The sequence below is a fragment of the Pholcus phalangioides genome, unplaced genomic scaffold (assembly GCF_987345545.1).
Source record: "Pholcus phalangioides strain wild (caught in Gottingen) unplaced genomic scaffold, Ppha-v1.0 ptg000017l_1, whole genome shotgun sequence".
Taxonomy (NCBI): Eukaryota; Metazoa; Arthropoda; class Arachnida; order Araneae; family Pholcidae; genus Pholcus; species Pholcus phalangioides.
In genome coordinates, this window is record NW_028301610.1 from 45,452,734 (window position 1) to 45,475,506 (window position 22,773).

At 32.6% G+C, this 22,773-nt stretch overlaps 1 long non-coding RNA gene across 1 annotated transcript; it reads left to right on the plus strand.

The window, feature by feature from the left end:
• Positions 1-2,076: 2,076 nt before the first annotated feature.
• LOC149073509 (uncharacterized) lies at positions 2,077-7,562 on the plus strand. The gene is made up of 3 exons (XR_016194397.1): positions 2,077-2,134; positions 4,028-4,134; positions 7,432-7,562. It is a non-coding gene; the product is annotated as an uncharacterized LOC149073509 (long non-coding RNA).
• Positions 7,563-22,773: the final 15,211 nt, after the last annotated feature.

Here is a 22,773-nt window from a genome sequence, read left to right on the forward strand (position 1 = left end):
TCACATGGTGAAAAGTCTCAAAAGCTTAAATCCCGTAAAAATACCATTATAAATATTTTTGAACCAAGGATTCATTTCAAATTCAGCATATACAGTATATTTTCGATTGCATATGCTGTGCTATGCTAAAAAAAATTTGTACATATCTTTATCATACCATTTTTTGAATGGGAAGTTGGGAAGAAACAGCTTTCAATGCGGAAAAACCGTTTTATCCGCATTTAACACTATTTTTTCCCCCGAATTCCGTCCGTTTTTCGAATTCGAATATCTCAGTGAATAGTGTACGTAGAAACATGAAATTTTCTTTGTTGGCATCAGGAGGACAGGGCAATAACTATCGAACTAGGCAAACGGGGACAGTATAGAAAGTTAGTTTTTTAATTGTAATAAATATACAAACCCTTGCAACATGAATGACATATCTGAGTACTGCACGTTATTTGAAAAATTTTTGTTATTGAAATTATACCTCTAGAATCAACGGTTCGCCAGTAAAATGCCATACCCCCCCCCCCTTCCCCCGTTTGCTATGCACCCTGTGTGTGACAGTAGGCCTATAGTTTATCATATATAATCAAAAATATGTATAGAAAATTCAAAATAAATCAGTGGTTGAATAATATTTTTAATGATATTTCTACTGGAGTACGCCAATAGTTTTTGAGGCTGATGGTGTATGTTGAAAATAGCCCCCCCCCCCCAAACACCGGTAATCCACTTTTCAACCACACGAATATTTTAACGATCATAAGAATCAATACTAAAAAAATACTTTTGATAATTTTCTTCTTAACGGAAGAGTGTATTTTTGAGGAATTTGATTCCTGAATATGTAATAACATTTAAGATGTACAGTGGAACCTCCCTTAACAGGCAATCCCCATTAGCGGACACCTCCCGTTAACGGACACTTTTCTGATCACTGGTCCCGTATAATAGGGTTTTAATGTATTTCACTCCCCGTTAGCGGACACTCTCGATAGCGAACAGCAAAATCGAGCAAACACTTTTTTCCAAACTCTAATTTGTCAATTTATATTCTTAAATCGAGGATTTATCATATTCAACGGTAATTATGAATAATCCCAAGCTCATATTGGTAAATATGATAATCCGTCAATTAATTACTCGATTAACTGAACATAACTATGGTGCAGGATGCTGATTCTGAATGGTAATGTTAATATTTGGTTTGCACATGTTGATACGTGTGAATAATGACAACATATAACTGATAATGTTGCTATGAATGTTTTCTTCTTCTTCACACTTATCTTAATTTAATTTTTATTGCAAAATACGTGTAGTGCACGTACCATGTACGGGTAAAAATAATTAATTGGTTTAATGAAAGGTTATCAATTTTTCTACATTTCTATCAAACTTTCCAACTTTATTTGGGAATTGTGCATAATCACCGGCAAAAGTGATAAATGTAGTGAAATATAATCAAACTTTCCTAAATCGAGACCACTAATGATTATGCACAGCCATCGGTGCATCACTTTTACATACAGTAACATATAGAAACCAATTACAACAGAAGCCAAACGTCGTATAAATGTGAAAGTCGTATAAACAAGGTTCTACTGCATATCGTACCTCCCCAATAGCGGACATTCCCCGTTAGCGGACAAAGGTTTTGGTCCCATGGGTGTCCGTTATCGAGAGGTTCCACTGTACTAACATTTTTCACATGAAAATATTTCTGAACGAAGCAAAATTTTCTAATGAATCCAATGAAATTTGATTAAGTAGATATAGATAACACTATCCGGATTATCGTCGAACACAGATTTTATTCAATCGAGGTGAGATCTTCAAGTTTGTGAAACTTTTTAAGGTATCCGACTATCTTTCTCGTTCACTTTTCTGTAAAATGGTAATGAAGTGAACTTTAATAAAAATTTTTGATAGAAAATATCTCCAAATGGTGAAAAAATAATAAATTTTGGACTACTTATGTCATTTTCAATGAAAAAGTCATTTTATGTCAAATGTTAATAAAAATTCATGTAATATTCGCAACACGATTGCAAAAAATTCTATAAATGAAATATTTTGTTATTTTTTATAGTATATTTGACTAATAATGATGCAGATTATGAATCGAAATTCAAAAAATTGTATGGTAAGTTACACTCAAATCTGTTGATGTATGTGTGAAATTTTTGAAATTTCATTTGGCAAATATCGTGTATAAATCACTACAGTTAGATAAATACATGTGATAGACCTCGGGGATTTCAGTTCATAACCTTAAAAATATATGGCAGAATATCATATCAAGATTTTATAAGATGCAATTATTTGATTTTTGAAAATCATATTTTTTTCAAACTCAAGTAAAATGTTGAAAATATTCTTCGTGAAACGCTTTTAAAGTTTTTATTTCGGATTTCTCGTATGTAAAAACGCAACACTAAAGTGGACGTAACATCGGTTCTAAGCGTCATATAAACAAAACAAGGGTTCTCAACGTTTGGAAGCCGACGTCAAATCTCTATTGTGCAAGTGAAAGGCTCGTCACACACACAACTAACGAGAAATTAATGTGAAAATGAAACTGAATTACTCACGGCCCGGTGTGACTAGTGTCAGAACTCAGACACGGCCCGGCGGTTCAGAAAACCCTGCCTTAACAGATATGTTTCCAGTTTTATTTTAGTAAGCAACATTTATTGTTTTTCTTCCTATTTTCTCTCAAAAATATTCGCAGCAGGAAATTTCACCCTACAAACAGGAGCTACTGTATTTAGTATGTCTTTATAACTTATATTCATTGCAATTGGAAGAAAGGAATCCCTGGTGGTTATAAAAACCAATAGAGTACTCAGATAGATATCTCGGTACGAAATCCATTCCGTTACATTCTTGGAGAAATCCGGAAAAAAAAAATACCAATTTCGGATCGTACTGGGATCATAAAAACGAGATTGGATTGAAAAAGAAGGAATGGGATTGTTTTTTTGTAGCACTCATCTGAGACTAACAATAAAAATTGCAATTTTCCTGCGATAGGCGATTTCTAGATGGCCACCTGAAATTTTTCCTTCTGTGATTATGCTGCGAAAATTACATAGAACAAGGAAGAGGATAAGCGGATATGGCCAAAAATTATTTCTAATTACCGTAGAGATTCACGTAGTTTCTTACAAATATTACACAAAGATTGAATATACAAGGAATTTTTTTTTTCTATGAAGATAGATAAATGTAAAATCAGTCATTCGATGCAAAAAATCAGTTTCAATAAAATACCTGTTTCCAAAAAAACAATAATGGGCAGGAAAAATCTTCAAAATATAACTGCGTCAGCTCAAAAGTAAGAAAATGACTATTTTGGTTATGATTTAAAGTGATAAGATATGAAAAGGCAAGAAAAAGGTAGCACATCATACAAGGACATGTAACTATCAACAGGGAAGGACAAATCCCAGGCGCCAGGTTGCCACGGCGACTAAAAAATGGGTATTGAACCTAAAATTTTCTTCGTGTAGTTACTAAATTGCAGGCTGGGAGCAGCACAAAATGATCGGAATTTATAGCAGCCTATCTGCCAACATGAAAGAGGGTCACTTTGCCCTGAAAAACCAAAACAAGCATTATTTTGGCACTAATTTTTGGCACTAAAATTTTTTTCTGGTGACTAGATTTTTTTGTGATTTGGCCAGCAGAATTAATTAATTAAACTATCAGCAAGAATTAAATATTAGCCTTTAAATATTTGTAATTTAAATATCTTTTTACCACTTCCACTCAAAAAATTATGGCAGCGGAAATTATGAGCAATTTTCTATATACTGTTAGTTTAAACTCTTTATTTACTCACGGTGCTTTTAAGAATCTACTATTCCATTTAACCCTCTATAGTCTGGTATACATTTGAATGCACACGGAATACATGGTCAAAAAGCCCATTATACCAATTTCTTTCCCAGTATTTTTATTATTTTAGAAAGCACATCTTTTAATGTCATTTCAGTACAAAATATAATGAAAAGTACAACACTTTTTTATCCAGAAAGAGTTGATTCCTTGTCGGTGTCATTTTTTGAAAGCTGATGAAATTTTGTGTTCGAAGATTTATAAAGTCGCATCAAATTGAAGGAATCGGAAATAAAATGCAAGGTACGATCTGTTCAACTTTGCTAAGCAAGATGTTATCTTTTTCTACATAACATTAAATTCCAGGCAAAATATACAATTTGCAAATATACAAAATACAATATGCAAATTCCAATGGTTAAAGCCATGGCAAATTAATTAAAAAACTAATTAATTAACTTGCGATTGTGATGTATTGTTTCAATTAAAAATATGCTAAAGCACCAATTTACATTGGTGTACGTATTTGTAAAATAGAAATGTTTTCAAAATACGTTTTCGCGGGGTTTGAACCGTAGACAGTTCAGGGATTTCATACCATCATCGGCTTTATAAATCATGCTCCAGCAGAAATATCATAAAAAATTATAATTTACCACTGATTTATTTAAGATTTGGAATGCATATTTTATACAAATACAACGCCACAACAGGCAAATTGCCCAACGAGGTGGCTGACTTAAGAACATCATGGATTCCCGAGCCATTTTTTGGAGGTCCTACCTACTACTACTACACCACTCATGCGCCCCGCCCACCCCCCCCCCCGGAACCCCCCAATGAATCGGTACATACGGGAATGTGCGTGTACGTGTAGTGAAACCTGACGTGAAGTTTTGTTGTTTCTCTGTAATGCTTGTTATGTCTAGTGCTACCATCTGCCACCAGTTTTTCTAACTATGAATGAAGTGTTATGATTGAATGATTTATCCTTGTAGGACTGTTGCTCTCTGTGGCGAGATTTTTTAACGGGGAGATCGGCTCGCATTTGCGCCTTGAAGTTGGGAACCACAGAAAACCAACTTCAGCCGACCACCACTATGGGGTTCGAACCCGGATCCTCGCATCGAGAGTCCGTCACTATAACCACTCGACCACCACAATTTTAAAAATATCTTCAATACTTTTTTTTTCATCAAGAATTTAACGTGCGTGCATGATAAAATAGCATGGCATCAATATAATTGAATAAAAATTGGTGAAAATAAATATAAAAATGTTCGGTTCATCCAATGAAGAAAAATATTTGAGATCCATTCACATAAATATTTCATTCATGAAAAATAATCTAATAATATTTTTAATGACATTTTTACTGGAGCATAGTTTTTGAGCTTTTCCATCATGTTAATAGGTATGAAAGCGCTTAAACTCTTGAATATGGCGACAGTACGGTGACCTACTGATGGTCACCAGTGGGGCATGTAAAATGAATTTCTGACTAAAAGGATTCTAGTTTTTGTTAGGTGTTTTTCTTAGTAGCTGTAGGAAACCATTTTTGAGAGATACTGTGATACATGCAAGCAAAAAATTAAAATTTTTAGCTCACTCAAAACTTTTATGCATAGTTACGTTTCCTAGAGTTTCCAATCATACCTAACAATAGCATTCTCCTATCATTTTCACTATCATCTCATCATAACTCTTTTTCTTACCACCATCTTCTTTTTTTATTTTGTAAATTTGATCAGCCTTGAATTTTTAATAACTAAATTTTTAAAAGATATACGTAGACTATATTTTTTCTTCATGCCAAAAGCTGTACAATTATACAAACATTGCAAAAAAAATATTAAGAAGTTAACCATCTAGTGTCCCGTGTATATTTGAATGTACATGGTAAAAATCCCCATTGTACCAATTTCTTTTCTCTCTTTTTTTCAATATTTTAAAAATTACTTCTTGTACTGTCATTTCAATGCAAAATACTGCACCGCTACATAAGTACAAATCTTTTTTAACTAGAAAGAGTCGGTTCCCTGTCGGGTCATTTTTTGAGAGCTGCTTGAATTTTACGTGTTCGTAGATTTGTAAAATCGCCCCAAATTGAGGAAAGTGGAAGTAAAATTCAAATAAACAAGTATTCTGCTTTGCTGAATAAGACTTTATCTGTTTATATTTAACAGTAGAATAAAGGCAAACGGTATATTTCGCCCTTAATTAACTATTTTAGCTAATTAAAAAATCCACTCTAATTAATTAAATTGCTGTGTTGATTGATGTATTGTTCCATTTAAAATATATAAACAGTACCAATTTATATCCGTTTTTGCAAAAAAAAAATTTGATACGTTTTTATGGGGATGAGCCATAGAGATTTAATTATGAATTAGAAAGGATGAGAAGAGAGAATATATATAATGCGTGTTTTAGAACTTTTTTTAGTAATTATCAAATCAATTTTTGTTAAAAATTTCTTATATTCTAATATTTTATATTAGTGTTCCAATATATATCAGAAATAGTTTAAAGTTCCCAACAATTTTTCATGATTTTATTTTTGCAAGCCCCCATGTAATTAGTAAATTTAATTTTTGTTTTGCATCTATGTGCCTTAAAATATCTATTACTAGCTATAATACCGGTGCTGCCCGGGTTATCTTAAATTACTGGGAAGATTGAAAAAGTGACAAACCATTATAAAGGAATAAACTATCACATATAATACTGGCAGCATTAAATAAGTGACAAACCATTGTAAAGGCATATATATGTCTGAAACGCATTGCTAGGGAACCACGCTATCCAAAGTAAACATTTCGAAAATCATTGCTAAGGCCCAAAAACCATTGTTGTCCAACGGTTTTTCACCCATTTCGGGCATTTTCGCTGCTCTGATGAACTTTTAAAGTAGCTTATCGTTCAATCCGGTTCCTGTTTCGTATGTATGCAAAATTTGGTGACGATCGGTCTAAAATAGTAGATTTGTATAGAGAACATACACACATAGACAGAAAAAAAAACCCAATTTTATTATCTCTTATTTTATGACAATAACTAAGTTTAATTGATGTATGTGAATTTTCTAGCGGTGAAAATTGAAGGAAATGGGAGAAAAAGCCTCTTTTTTATGGTAGAAATTGCTTCCACCAATGAGATTTCGCCTTTGAGATTATTCGTATCCGGAGCCTATTATATTTCTTCTACTACGGTCTCACACGGTATTCAGGATATTAAATTTTTTCCGGGAAAATGGCATTTCTCAGGAATAAAATTTTAATCGTATAGTTATTTACGATGGACCATAAAAATGAACGGAAATGGGGTCTCTCCCCATTTCACTGTTCATCGGTTTATTACGTTTCATCTCCGGAAAAAATTCAAGTTTCGCTCGCGATCCCTCTATTCATCTCCAAAAAAATTCTATTTATAAAAAGACTTCACAATTTTAGTGTATTTATAGTAATCTTTAATCTTGAATATCTACAAAAAACTGAAAAGGAATTCCCGAATATTTTTCGCAATTTTATCCAGTTCTGTCATGAAATATTTCAAATTATCATTTTTTAATTAATTCATTTATTTTTGTTATTTTTTCAGCTTAAGAAGAGGTGAATTCCTGAGAATCAGAGATAAAGATGGCGCTGTAAATGTTCTTGTTGAGCATGAAGATCGATACATGATGTAAATATTCTATAGGTGCTACTTTTCTATCCGAAAGCTCCATCCGCTCCCGCCATCTGGTGACCTTCGTCTATTTCACGGATTCGGGAAAAGACAAACACCACAATTTTTACCACGTCCACGATTTGAAAAACTTCGGTAACAATTAATATATTTTTTTTTAAAAAACAACTATTTTTCTAAAAATGATGATACAGAAACGTAGTTAGAAACTTACTGGAAAAGGTGGATTTCTAGGATGTGTTTTTGTGATCAATAATTTCAATAAATTTTACATGCGCGTTGGATACTGAGAAAGTTACACGAATTCACTTAAAATTTAATTCTTGTCATGTAAGTTTTGAATCACTGATTGTATTTAATTCGCTGAATTAATAATGATCAATAATGGAAATAAAATTGAAGAAGATTCGAATTTTAAATTCGACTTTTCTTTGGTTACCTTAAAATATTATTTTTCAATTTATAGCTGAAAACATTCAGCTAATCACACAAGTTCGCAAAATTCAAGTCGTGGAAAAAATTGTCTACAAACTATTATTTGTTTCTAATATACTTTTTTCTACTGATTTCAAATACCCCATACATTTTCTCTGTCATGTAAAACTTTTACAAAATTTATCTTGTATTTGAGTAAAGTGGGTATATAATGCATCGCTTTAATTAAGTAAAATAACAATAAATGATATTGCCGATAACAATTTTTGGACTGAAAGGTGCGTTAAAAATTCTCAATTAAAATTATTAATGGCAAAAATTTAGATATTCAACACACTGATAGATATTTATTTGTGTGTGACATCTTTTTCTTCTCCGCTTTTCAAATCTAGGAGATTCTTTTGAACTTTTATGTAGTCATCTCTGCGCAAGTCAGCAATTATTCTCATCAATTATACAATTAAGAGGGTTGGTGCACGATCTGGGCCTCCCATGCTTTCTTATAGAAAAAATTTCCTTCCTTCAAGGAAAATTTTTCTGTTCATTTTATGCACTCAATTTTTTTTTCCTCCAGTACTATGGATATTTTTATTCAATTTGACGAGCGCATTTAAAATTTTAATTGTTGGTTATTTTTTCTCGAATTTTAATTTCAACAACAAAAAATCACTGAAACTTTTTCAAAAAGAAAATCACTGAAATTTATATTTGCGCCATAAAATGTCTTTAAATCATTCTAATAATAAATCCTCCCGTTAAAGTATGACTTTAGTAACACTCTTAAAGTAACACCTTAGTGTTGAGAGATACTAAAGAAAAGTTACTTATCTGACAAAAACTCAGTTTTTAGAAAGAAGCTCAATTGAAAACATTAGCATATGTAATGCCTGCCAGCAGTTTGTGTTAAAATATGTTATAACTACTTCTGGTGCCGGTAGAGCAAAAACTCGAACCCAGTTATGCCGTAATTACACTATAAAAGTTTCATAAAATTTCTTTTACAAAACTTGAATAAAACAACCAATAAACCTATTGGTTACATTCGTTTGAATGTAACCGATTCGCTTCTTGTTACATTTTTCAAATTTTATAAAAGAACTTTTCTAAAAATTTTATACTGTAATCCCGGCTTTAGACGCATAAAATTTTATAGTATTTGAGAATTGAAAAATCCGAACCCGAATCTTTTAATTTTCATGTGTTCATTAATCACTTTACAGCTGGAAATTATGGGATTTTTTGATTAACCTCTTCAAAAGCTATTCAGAATTTTCTAATGTCTTAACTTTTTTGTTTCAAGCCCAGTAGCTCTGCAAATTCCTTAGGTAGAAAATACTGTATTATCCAAATTTCTGACCGCGTTGTTTGAATCAGTCTGCAAAATAAGTCCAGGCATATCACTTTACCTATTTGTGTTCAATAAGTTTCAAATGCTTTGCTTGAATCACTACTGAGTTAGTTGAAGTTCTATTTTAGAAATTTAAGTCACAAATATTTCAGGACTATGTTCTACTTGGTGTATCGCTGATGTTAGGTTAGCATATTGGAATTTTAATTTTATTTTTCACATTAAAATCTCGAGTATTTAAAAAAGGCAGTTACAGTTATCAGTATGGTTACGGAGACTCCAACCATACCGCAGAAATTCGGAAATATTTCTTTTCTAATTTTGACTACCTTCCATGTTCTGCTATTTAAGTAGAACGTTATGCATTCAGCAAAATTTGATGACCAAATTTCATCTGCAAATACGCATGATGCTTCTTTTTCATAAAATCTGTATTTTTTTAATATTTTCTACCGTACCAATTACCCGAAAATGCACAGCAAAAATTGTCAGGAATTTTGCAAAAATTTTGAACACAATGTTTCTGCAGAGATCATAGCAATAACATCAAACTAAACAATAATCTAATCAATAACTTTGCCCGAGACAAGCGAAGACCGAAAAATACAAAATTTTGTGGGCAAAAATAATAAATTTGAAAACCTGAAAGCACCTAAATGTTATATACACAGTAAATACGCGACCTTTTATAAATATGAATCAAAGTAGTCGATGACGAAAGATCATCAGAGGAATCACACATGAACATTTCAGTGGCTGTAACAACAGAAATTGATCTATACGTTATTCTCATTCAATCATATTCAAATTATCTAGCGGTATTTTCATCTGCATTTCTCTAAAGTTTCGAAAAACTTTATTCACTACAATAATGCAATTTAGAAAACTAACTAGCTTTAAATAATGGAGAAAATGAACGCAAATGACGAGTGGCTGATTTCAATCTAAATACTACTAAATAAAAAATTAATTTGAATTCATAATTAAATTAATAAAATTACTAAAAAAGATAAAATCAGAAATTGAATTAAATTATTTCGGTGATGGAATTTTTTTTCAAAACCCCAAAAAATCTATACAAATATAAATTATTACTTTTTAGACTACTTTCCCATCAGATGAGCCTGTTATCGCAATTAATAATTTTAAATCGTTCAACGTAGGTTAAGTTCGAAAGAATATGAAAAATTATTGAATCACTTATTGGAAATTACTGCAATTGTTTGCAGTAATGATTGCCGATGTTTGCTAATTAGATTTGGCTGTAAATGACTATACTAGCATAAGGAAATGGTTAAAAAAATATAAAAATAATACAAAGTTAAGAAAAAAAAATTGTAATTGCCTTATGCTAAGCATGTACTTTTTCGGGACATACCGAATTTTATCAATTATCCTTCAATTTTGCATGCCAGTGCAGTGTGTGTGTCAAATCAAGCTCCATGGTATCAAATGATTGAGTGTCTATTGTAAAAAGGCATGGTGCATGGTGCAGAACAGTATTTCTCGCCCTTTGGAAGCCCGCGGCCCGGTTGACTTTTTTTTTGTTTGTGGAAGACTCGGTCACACACACGACTAATGCATAATAAATGAGGAAAAATGAAACAGTGAACCACTCATGGCCAGGTTTAACCAATGGCATAGCCCAGTACCCGGGCCGCATTCCGGCGGTTGAGAAACACTGGTGCAGAATACGCAAATTTGGTTTCCGATTGGAAACAGCGCATTCGTAATTCTTTTGCTCCCGTACGTTGAGAGTAATTAATTTATTGCAAAATTACTTCCTTGACTTTTGCGTGTGACAACTATGTCGCAAAGACATCATTTGAACTTCAAGAGGAACATAAATAATAGTGAGCGATAAGGGAACTGAAAGCAGTCCAGTCGCAGTCGGATGTCTTTCGGGAGCTCAGAGCGGTCCACAAAACGTTTTTCCTATAAGAGCTACTCTGCATACAACTTGGTGACAAAAGAGATGCTCACTAGAGAGAAAAGCAAGGTCATCCAAGGTCAGTCGTGGCATCTGAACCCCGCTATATGACCGTAATAACACGTAGTATCTGCCAGTGGAATGCACGTGAGCTCAACGTGCTATGTATCATAGGTCTAAAGAGATAATGTTTTCTACGCGAAACAGCCAATGTTTCGCGTCCCCTTGACCTCTGCTTCTATGTGTGCAACATAAAGCCAAAATGACTGAAGGATTATTCTGAAATGGATAGAACCGGCAATCGGAACAATCCATCGAATGGGTCTGAAATATCAAAGGTAACACAACGGTGATTTGTTGGTATGGGATGAAATTACACGTATCCCTCGCTTTTTACACGGTCTCACTCTTTCACGATTTCGCTATATATATGTATAATATAAAGCTGATTTCGAAAATCACATACCTGCGAGATTTGGCCTGGAGTTTATTGTTAATCCTGAAAATGGGCTTAAAAAATTAAAGATATGACGTAGAAACATGACAAAATTCGTTGGATTTCGTGATTCAGATGAGACAAATGTGGGACAAATGTTCAATTGCTGCACTGCTGCAGTATTTCACTAATCAACATCTTTTGATAACGTTGACAATGCTCTCAGAATTTCAACTAAAGAAGAAGATGCAAATAAATTCAAAATAAATCCCAACTTTTGTATTTGCGAGAGATTTAGAATTCTTTGGCAATTAATTTTCTTGGTACTGAAGTTTTCATAAAAAGACGAAGAATGCTGCTTGTCACCCGAATCTCAACTTATTCATTAAAAATAGTTATTAGGCTGTTCAGGAAAGAAAACATCTACACACGTTAGAATCAAAGACAGAGAAGTGGAAAGTATTCTTTCATGTGTATATATAGCTTAAATTCACGAGATTTGTTTAAAAGTTCAATTCATTCTAAAAAATATTTTACCGCTGGAAAAAAAGTTGGGTTTATTTTTTGATCTTTCTATAAAGAAAACTCCCATAACCCATACTACCCATGTTAAAAATTCGATATAATTGATTGAACTGATGTGATTGATTTCAATATGAGTAATTGAACTGGATATGATTGATTGATTTCAATATGAGTGATTGAACTGGATATGATTGATTGATTTCAATATGAGCGATTAATTTCAATATGATTGATTGAGTTCAATATGAGCGATTAATTTCAATATGATTGATTGATTTCAATATGAGCGATTAATTTCAATATGAGCGATTAATTTCAATATAATAATAACGTGATCCACACGTATTCCCAAGGGATCAGCATGATCCGTCCAGGGAATTTGTTAGTGTTAGTAAACATCCATGCCCGAACCGGGATTCGAACCCAGACCTGCACAGTGAGAAGCTAGTTCCCTAACCACTCGACTGCCAGGCGGCAAATCAATATGATTGATTGATTTCAATATTTTCTTATTTCGGTTATTTTTCCGGTTTTTATTTATTTTTAATGTTTCTAAAGACTTTTTGCCCACCCTGTATATATATATACGTTAATTGGTGTATATATACTCTCAAAAATTTTAACTCATTTTTATGAGGCTATTTCTGCTCTTTAGGCCCCAGGGCCGTGCCGAGTAGGCCCATGTGTTGAGTCGGCACTGCTCGGCAGAGGTAGATTTATTTAGGTTTATATACAAACTCTCTCTTTTTGCTGCCCTTCTCCCATTCCACTAATTTTCTCGGCTTCTCATACACTCAAATTCACCGTCTCTGAACTTTCCACCCTGGGCTATAGTCCGCTAAGCCTTCCTGGAAATATGCCACTGCGACCACCTATATTTTTCCGTTTAGGTTTCTTTCTTCTATTGAACATAACTCACCAGGGCACATGTATTTTTTTTTTATTGTAACATCCTTCTTTTTAGTATATATAAAATTTGTGTGAAGTTCTATAATATTCAGTCGAGAACCGATTGTGAAACTGCAAACTAGGTTTTGTACTAGGTATTGGTATACTTAATCGCGAGAAAAATTGTTACACAAGTCTAGCGTTTCTAACTAGAGTCACCGATTTATGAAGAGAGACTTCTTCTGGTGGTCAAGTGGTTATAGTGACGGACTCGCGATGCGAGGATCCGGGTTCGAACCCCACAGCGGTGGTCGGCTGAAGTTGGTTTTCTGTGGTTCCCAACTTCAAGGCGCAAATGCGAGCCGATCTCCCCGTTAAAAAGTCTCGCCACAGAGAGCAACAGTCCTACAACGATAAATCATTCAATCATAACACTTCACTCATAGTTAGAAAAACTGGTGGCAGATGGCAGCACTACACATAACAAGCATTACACAGAAACAAACTTTACGTCAGGTTGCACTACACGTGCACGCACATTGCTTGGGGGGTTTCGCGGAGGGGGGGGGGGTGCATGTGTGGTGTAGCAGTAGTGGGTAGGGCCTCCAAAAAATGGCTCAGGGATCCATGATGTCTTAAGTCAGCCACCTCGTTGGGTAATTTGCCTGTTGTGGCGTTGTATTTGTATAAAACACTGTATTCATGATCTTAGTAAATATTACAAATTTTCAATATTTATTTTATAAAAAAATCGGAACCAAAATTCAAAGAATGTCCAGTAATACGGGACACAAATGGTCCGTCGAATTTTTTCAGACATTCTACTGGTCCTTGGGTTCAGAAAGGTTGAGAAACACGGTCTTAAAGAATTCGACGGACCAATAATTTACAAAAAGAGTAGAATGACTATATGTCCCGTATTTTACTGGACATTCTAGTAATTTTCGCCATTTTAACTTCGGTTACAGAATTTTCCAGTGTTTTCAACGAAGCTCATTTGAATTTAGAATCCTCAATAAAATTGTGAATGAAAATTATTTTCATGACCTATAAATTATATAATAATTATGGCTATAATTTGTACATTACATTCTCCATCACATATATTTGTGTATTGCTCCACATATTTTTTGCTGAGCTATATTTCAATTCATTGCAATTTCCAGTAGCCGTTCATTTTCCATCAATCAATAATTCTTCAGAAATTTTAGCTAAAATTGCTGATTTTGTTGAGTTATGGCAACATTTCTGGTAATAAAATTGGCAATGGCCCGTTTTTTACTTTAATTAAGATTCTAATTTTCAGTATTTTCGGTAATGAAATGTGGTCACCTCTCGTGGTCATGTGATGAAAGTTAGTTATTTCGTGAATACAATTATTGTTTACGGTGATTTCATTCACCGTGCTTCACTTGTCTCTGCAGTAGCAATTTCAGCAATAATTTAAATTTTTTTTTTGAAAATTGCATTTTTTTGGCTACAATTTATTAGTATTTAGGATCGCAATTTCCCGTATTTTTTCCCATCAGCTATGATTATCCTAAGTAAGGGGAATCTAATTTTTTATTAGGAACCCATAAGATATTATCGATATCAATTGATTAGTATTTCATTCAATTAGAATTAGTTTATCAAGTCTGCCGGCCGACCACCTGCGCCATCGTTGCGGACTATAGGTTGAGAAACGCTGCACTAGTCTAATACAGTTAGTGTGTTTGTTAGCTGTCGTATAAATCAAGCGTGATCAACCTTTTAGAGTGTGCGGGACACTTCATTGGTTTTGAAACGCGTCGGGGTCCATTTGAGTTGTCTGGAAATGTGCCTCATGCCACTCAGGTGATCTGAAAGTGTACCGCCGGACTACTTGAGTGATACGAAAATGTGCAAAGGCAATTTCAGTGATCTGGGAATGAGTTCCGAGTCACTTAGAGTGATCTATAAAAATGATATGGGCCGCTTAAGTGAACTGTAAATGTATCGCAAGCCACTTAATTGCATTGAAGGCGTACTGTAGGTCAATCAAATGATTTGGGTTTGGATCCCTCTCCTCTCTCCCTCCCCAAAATACAAAAAATCAGTGGGGCCCCAAAATAGTTAAGACGCCCTGGCCTAAAACTGCAGAAAACTACTGGGCCCCTACCTCCAGTATTAATAAAGATCTACGTTCAGAAGTTACATTGCGATGTATTTAATAATTACGTATAATTACATTGCGATGTATTTAATAATTACGTATAATTACATTGCGATGTATTTAATAATTACGTATAATTACATTGCGATGTATTTAATAATTACGTATAATTACATTGCGATGTATTTAATAATTACGTATAATTACATTGCGATGCATGTAAATACGTTACATGGGATTGCTCTGTACTACTTTTTTTTGGCACCAGAATTCATATCGTGCTGAAAATTTGTAGGATAAATTTTTAATTTAAAAAATTCAGTGAACTGAATGTATTTATTTTTTAAATGGAATTTGTACAGGGTATGTCCTGAAGTGCTAACGCAGTTTTTATCTCCTCAACCGTCCGTCGTTGAAGTATAGTTTCAGTTTCAAAAATGCTCAAAAAGTGCTTAAAAATACCCTTCACACTGTATTGAGAGTGAAAATACATTGAGTAACAAAATAAAAAAAATCTAAATTTTAAACGATCCTCCTCCCTTGTCCTCTAACTTTTAATTAGAAAGTTGTTCCCTGTCTCGCCTGAGGCAAACAAAAACATTCCAAGTTTGTAAGTGCAATATTCGCTGAGATATTTTTGAATTCAAAAACCGGCGAGAAAATTTGGGAAAGGACAACATAAATTAGGGAAAGGAGTGTTGTCCGTTAGTTTTTGCTGTTCTTTCCTCCGATTTATGAATTCAACTATCATAGCAAATATTGCACTTGGAAACATGAAATTTTTTCTGTTGGCTTCAGGAGATAAAGGGCAACAACTTTTTAATTGGAAGTTAGAAGACAAGAGTATCGTATAAAATTTTAGATTTATTATTTTGTCACACACTGTATCATCACTCTCAAAACTAGTACAGGGTGATTTTTGAATGCCTTTTAAGCATTTTTTTAAATTGGAATTATACCTCTACGACAGATGGTTGACGAGATATGTTTTCCCTGGTTTATGTATGCAAATTTAGAATATTTCAATCTTCGCATTTTGGGTAGAAAAATGGGAAATTTCTGCAAACGCAAAATTAAATGTGTATTTGCTTGGACAATATGAGAAAACGCATGTGATATTGTACGAATGTATTATACTGTGGCCATCTTTGGCTTTGATCATGAATTTTATGCATCAAAACTTTGACCTATCCAAGAAACTGTATCGATGTTGTAGCAAATCACATTGGAAAAATCTTGATGGCAAATGAAATTTCCATCTTCACACTAGTCTTCAACTTCTGCCGTCCAAAGGTACAGAGTACGTAATGTAAACCTCCATGTAGAGAAGTCTTCTGATTCATTAGTCTCTATTGTTTTGGTTCCAGCAGCTGAAGACTCCATTTGAAGAACGAAAACGCGGATTGGATAAAGAATTCGGTAATGTGTCCATCAATTTCATCGATACTTCTGTGGTTTCGTGATATCTGATGATGATTCACCTGATCTTGGTCAAGAAAATGTGGGGGTCGTGCTAAAATAATAAAAAAAGCAGATCAATCGCAAACCAGATGATATCGACTCTACAATAACGACGATGCGATTCATGACTGAAGTTCAATCGTCCAATCCAGACCTGTGCCTTAGAAAAAATAAATTCAATGACTTGATGCATAAAATTCATGGTCAAGGCAAAAGATGGCCACAGTATAATGTATTCGTACAATATCATCACACGTTTTCTCATACTGTCCAAGCAAATACACATGTAATTAGCAATTTCCCGTTTTTCTACCCGAAATACAAAAATTGAAGCATTTTATGTTTGCATACACAACCAGAGAAAACAAAACACGAATTCTATCAAGTTGATGTAAATTTGCAAGAAAATATTCATGTGATAATCCGTATTTAGTCTGTTATAAAAAATTTTGAAAAAAGTTTCGGGGTTTTCTAATTTTTTAAAACAAAGAGGGAAAAGTAATTTGGCATTTCAAAACGCATTTAATCTACTTTATGTATATTTTTTGCCGCTGATATGCTCTCAAGGAGAATTTCTTAGAAGATGAAAATGCAAATAAAACAACCGTACTGTTAATTTGGGCTTTCAAGCTTGAGCATTTCATGAGCTGCTCTCGTAAATTTCTGGGGTGTTCTAATTTTTTGAAAAGGACGTGTATATAACACAATTCAAAAATTCCAAATTCTATAAATTATCTTCACATCTCCGATTCTAGTAAAAATTTCAAGTGCAATTCATACACAGACACTGTGATTTCGTCATTTACTTTTCCCATTGGTTATTTTTCAACAATTTCAGCAATAATTGGTGATTTAGACGACTTTGACAACGTTTTTAGTGACAATTGGTACAATGTCCTGTATTATCTCGTATATTAAGCATCCCAATTTCCTGTATTTTCCCTCAAGGAAATGTTACCACGTTTCTACGTCTTTTCGTGAAACACATTTTTGTTACTTTGATTAGCAATAGCCCTTAATTTCAGTAATTTCAACAATAGTTTACAATTTCATTAAGGACCACCTATACCAAGGGTTCTCAACCTTTTTTAGCCGCGACCCAAAATCAACAGCATGGTCAACTTCGTGACGCATGGGTCTACTTTGAAATTTAAAATGCGTATCAAAATTTGATAAGCATTTTTAATTCCTGAATACCAAAATTTTTGGTTTTAGGCTAGCGGGGCCTGAGTCAGAGCCCCAAATATAACATGAGCTCCCAATTATTGTAAATATGTGAGTAGTGTACGCGTCGCTTGACCGCGATAATGCCAATTTCCGCCACCAGATGGCGCCACCGGAAATGTTTTCGCGTGTTTTTTGACCGACTTCCTTTTTTAGCCGAATTTATAGCATCAGATCACCTGTCGGATATATTTTCAGGATCTCGCACCAGAATACCTGTCGACCGTATTTATTTTCAAAATGGCGGTTGGTCTTATTTATTTGGAAAAAAACTTTTTCAATGCCCTATCGGGATTCGAACCCATGACAACCGATAAACTATTTCGTTCTCCAGGATAGTGTGCTAACCACTGAACCAAATAGGCTTGCTGGACAAAGGCCTTATGAAATAAGTATATAAAAATAATAAAACGTAGAACGTTTAAGGAAGTGTATTAAAGAACGTCGCTCCTAATTTTGATGTGCCTGTGATCGACGATCGTCCACGGCGTTATTGGTGAAAAGTGCGCATATTTTGAACCATATCTACTGTTTTTCAATTATTTTCCACGAACCATTTTTATTTAAATAAATTTTTAAAAATTTTCTCAAGATGGTCGATCACGTGACCCACGTTGATGACGATACTAGATGGCAGCACTACCGATATTTAACTTCCGTGAAAATTATTCACTATGTCGTTATATAAAAAAATTTATGAAATGTCGTCCCGATTTTCTCTTTGGACATGAAGCTGTATTAGAAATGAATTTAAAAGAGAAAAAATTAAGTCGCCAAATTACGGCGAAAATGTCAATTTTGGCACCAAACTAACCAAGATTTTTCTCTAGCTGTTTTCAAATCTCAAGTTTGAAAAGATATAGTTCGTTTGTGGTTGATGATGATGCTAATTAACCACTAGTGTTCAAATCATGCTGCTTCGAGAAGAGCCTTTTTATTAAAAAAATATCCAAGTTAACCAAACATGATCCAAAAAAAACGCTCACTTTCCAAGCGTTATTATTTTTACCCATCGTCTTTGGATCTTTAAGAGATTAGATACCAAAAATATGCACAAAAAAAAAACCACGCACAAGTTTTCATTGTCAACATTTCTATATTTCCTTCCATAACGAAACGAGATTTGTAACTACACCCTTAAAAAGCTTATTCTTTAGACATCACTTCTTATACCACATAAATAAGAAAGATATTGTGTCTTCCCGCACTTTATTATTTTATTTCTATTTTAGTTTTTCATTATGTCACTTTATTCATGGCTTTTATTTTATTCACTTCAAACACTTAAAAATGTATTTATTTCACTTTATCCAACTTATTCTATATTTAATTATTCAAACTTTTATTCAAAAATTTTTAATATTTTCTTTATTTTATTATCTTTTTCATTTCGTTTATTTTTAATCATTCAAAATTTTATTTTTTAATGTTTCATCGTTATTATATTATCTATTTGATTTTATTATCTTTGTGTGAACATTTTATTTTCATTGATATTATTTTTTAAATTTAAACCTACTTTTAGTTTTTCATTATGTCACTTTATTCATGGCTTTTATTTTATTCACTTCAAACACTTAAAAATTTATTTATTTCACTTTATCCAATTATTCTCTATTTAATTATTCAAACTTATATTCGAAAATTTATTTTTTTCTTTATTTTATCTATTTGATTTTATTATCTTAGTGTCATAATTTTATTTTCAGTGTTAGCTTATTTTTTCATTTTTAGTTTATTTTTATATTACATTCACAACCACTTAAAAATTATTTATTTCACTTGTTTTAGTTCACTTTATTTCCATTGATATATATATTTTTTTAATTCAAGCCTTTCCAACTTATTCTATATTTAATTATTCAAACTTTTATTCAAAAATTTTAATTTTTATTTATTTTATCTATTTGATTTTTATTATCTTAGTGTCATCATATTATTTTCATTTCGTTTATTTTTCAATCATTCAAAATTTTATTTTTTAATGTTTCATCGTTTATCTATTTGATTTTTATTATCTTTGTGTCAACATTTTATTTTCTTTATGTTTTTATCGTTACTATTCATCTATATATCGTTTTTTCATTATCTTTGTTATTTTATTTTTATTTACTTAAAATTGTTTATTTTGTCGTTTGAAGATTTTACATTTCTTAAATAATATATTTCTAAATTAAAATGTCATGTGAATAAATTTCACGCGTAGTTCAAAAAATGAGACAGACTACAAGTTTATACAGTTTAAATATTTATTCATATCAAGATATCGATAGCATGCTCGATAAGTTTATACATTTGTCTGGAATTTAAATTAATTCCTTTTATCGTCGGTGTGTTATTGACAAAAACACGAATGTCATAAATTGTATTACATTTCGTGAAAAAAACACAATCACCAAGAGGTTGGGAACGAGAACAGTTTCCTCTAAATTTGAAGCTGGGGTCGTCGTACACATTCAATGCAAGGCTAGATAACGTGATAATCACGGACACAACGATGATCCCGATCAAGGCTTTCCTGGTCTCTTCACGGCTAAAAAATTTTCTCTGGGCCGTCACAGCGCTATCCTTTGATACGTCTTGCATAACTCTGTACTTATCACGATCTCCACTGGAAATGACAAATGCTAGCGGGATTTCAGCAATTAATATGCTTCATTATGAAAAATCGACGTGGTCTTTCTAGTGTTAAACTGTATTTACGTTGAATTGGGTATGAAAACCGTGTCTCTGACATGTCTCAATGAATAAAATTTTCATAACTTAAGAAAATATTCATTTCCTGGCGTTTTATGAAATATGAATGTTTCTTACATTTCTGCTGAAAAGATTTCTAATGTTTATCAATCCGGGAAGTTACTCCGGCTTACGTACTATAAAATATTATATCTGTATGTTTATTAGAGTTTTTTTTTTTCATGAATTTTACGTTCCTTAGCAGACATTGTTATAACGAGAGGCGTGTTTTTTCGAATAGTGATGAGAATAACAAAAGGCTAAAAATAAACTACTGAATCCGATATGACTGGTATCAACTAAAGAGTGGACATGACATTTTAACTTTTATTCTTTCTCGCACCAATTTTCTCAGAAGCATGTGTGTATTAAATAAAATAATAATACTTTTATAAAAAAAGGGATAAATAACATGAAAAAATGTTAAAACTCATAAAAATGATAAAAATAATCCACTAGGAATTTTTAGCCAGCAAGACTTCAAAATGAAAGTCCTTTTTTTACTGTTTCTAAATCGCATGTTATATCGTGACTTAGAACGTGACCTACGTGAGTGACACTTATTACTTTCAAAGGTCACGCTTAGAATGACCAACTGAACACATTATTCCGCCCTAACTATTCAGTGTGAATCCATTGTTTCTTTCATAAAAGTTCTCACAGTGAATGCTTTCCAAAATCAGTTTTTGGTTTCCAATCTTTCATTCCGACATATTCAATTTCTCGAGATGGACGAATTCTCAGCTGTTTTCTCTCATTCAATTTACTATCTTTTACTAATTTTAACATATTCTATTTCAAATGAAATTAAATTTATTATTTTTATATATACAGAAAAAAAAAATTGAATTATGGGAAACATATATACCATCTAGAGAAAAATGCCTGTGCCGACGATTAAAAAAATTACATTGTTATTAAGGGATAAATAAAATATTTATAAAATTAACAAAAAAATATAAAAAAACACAAGACAAAATTACTGATGTCAAATAAAAAATAAACACAGAAAAAACACATACAAACACAATATATAAGGGAAAATTCTTAATTTATGATGAAAAATGCAAGAGAAACAAGACAATTTTACGTTCACATAAAATTCCAAGATTTAACGAAATGAAATGATTTTTTCAGCTGTTGTCGTAAAGTACTCCGGATATCACACTATAAAACGAAATGAGTTTTTATATATATAAGTTATTCTTCTTAGATTATTTTCACAAATTCAACAAAATGGGATACATGTCGTTCTTTTAGTTTTTCTTAGATTTCCACAGTGGTTTCAAAGGATTCAACCTAAACTTTGCGCTAGTCAACTAGTTGATTTGTTCTCCCACCCCCCAAACAAGAGCGACAATAGAGAAGGTAGTATGGATACAGATGATTGCAATATCAAAGATGGATAGACGAAACAAATACAGAGATGTTTGGTTTATGGTGTATGGATGAGATGAATAATGGTTTCTCAAAACTGAATTGTTCAAATGGATAAAGTATTCACGTAATTTTCGAATGATGTTCAATATGATGAGACTTAACAAACCTCTTTTATTATTTCAATGCATTAATTCCTTTTGACATATTTTCTTTGATTTCGTGATTTTTCCCCTTTTCAAATTACCGATTTTTGATTTAAAAAAAAGACACAGTTGTATCATTTTCATCAACTTTTTTAACAGAAAATACTTTAACTACCGTGAGATAATAAAATATGAATTCGATTATTTTACTCTTCGTATGCTCATTCAAACTTTTCCTTGGACTCATCATTCGCGACGTTTCAAAGAATTATTTTCCGATAAAACTTGCATTTTCGATGAAAAGATTTTTCGTCGAGGTTTCTTCTCGCTATCTTTCTATTGTTTATTAACCTATTGCCGCGAAGATACTTCAGCTTTAATGTTATAAAATAATATCTCTGTATATTTCTTCGTGTTTTTTCATGAATTTTACGAGTCTCAGCAAAATTACATCGGTACTTGATAACTCTCATATCGAATTGTTGAACATCAACGAGGTCACGAAACCCCCATACCACATTAAATACTCAATATTTCTCACCCATATGAGCGTTAATGCTGAGAGTAATACTTTGATTTAGACAAAATTTATCACTTTAAATTCACTGTGAACGT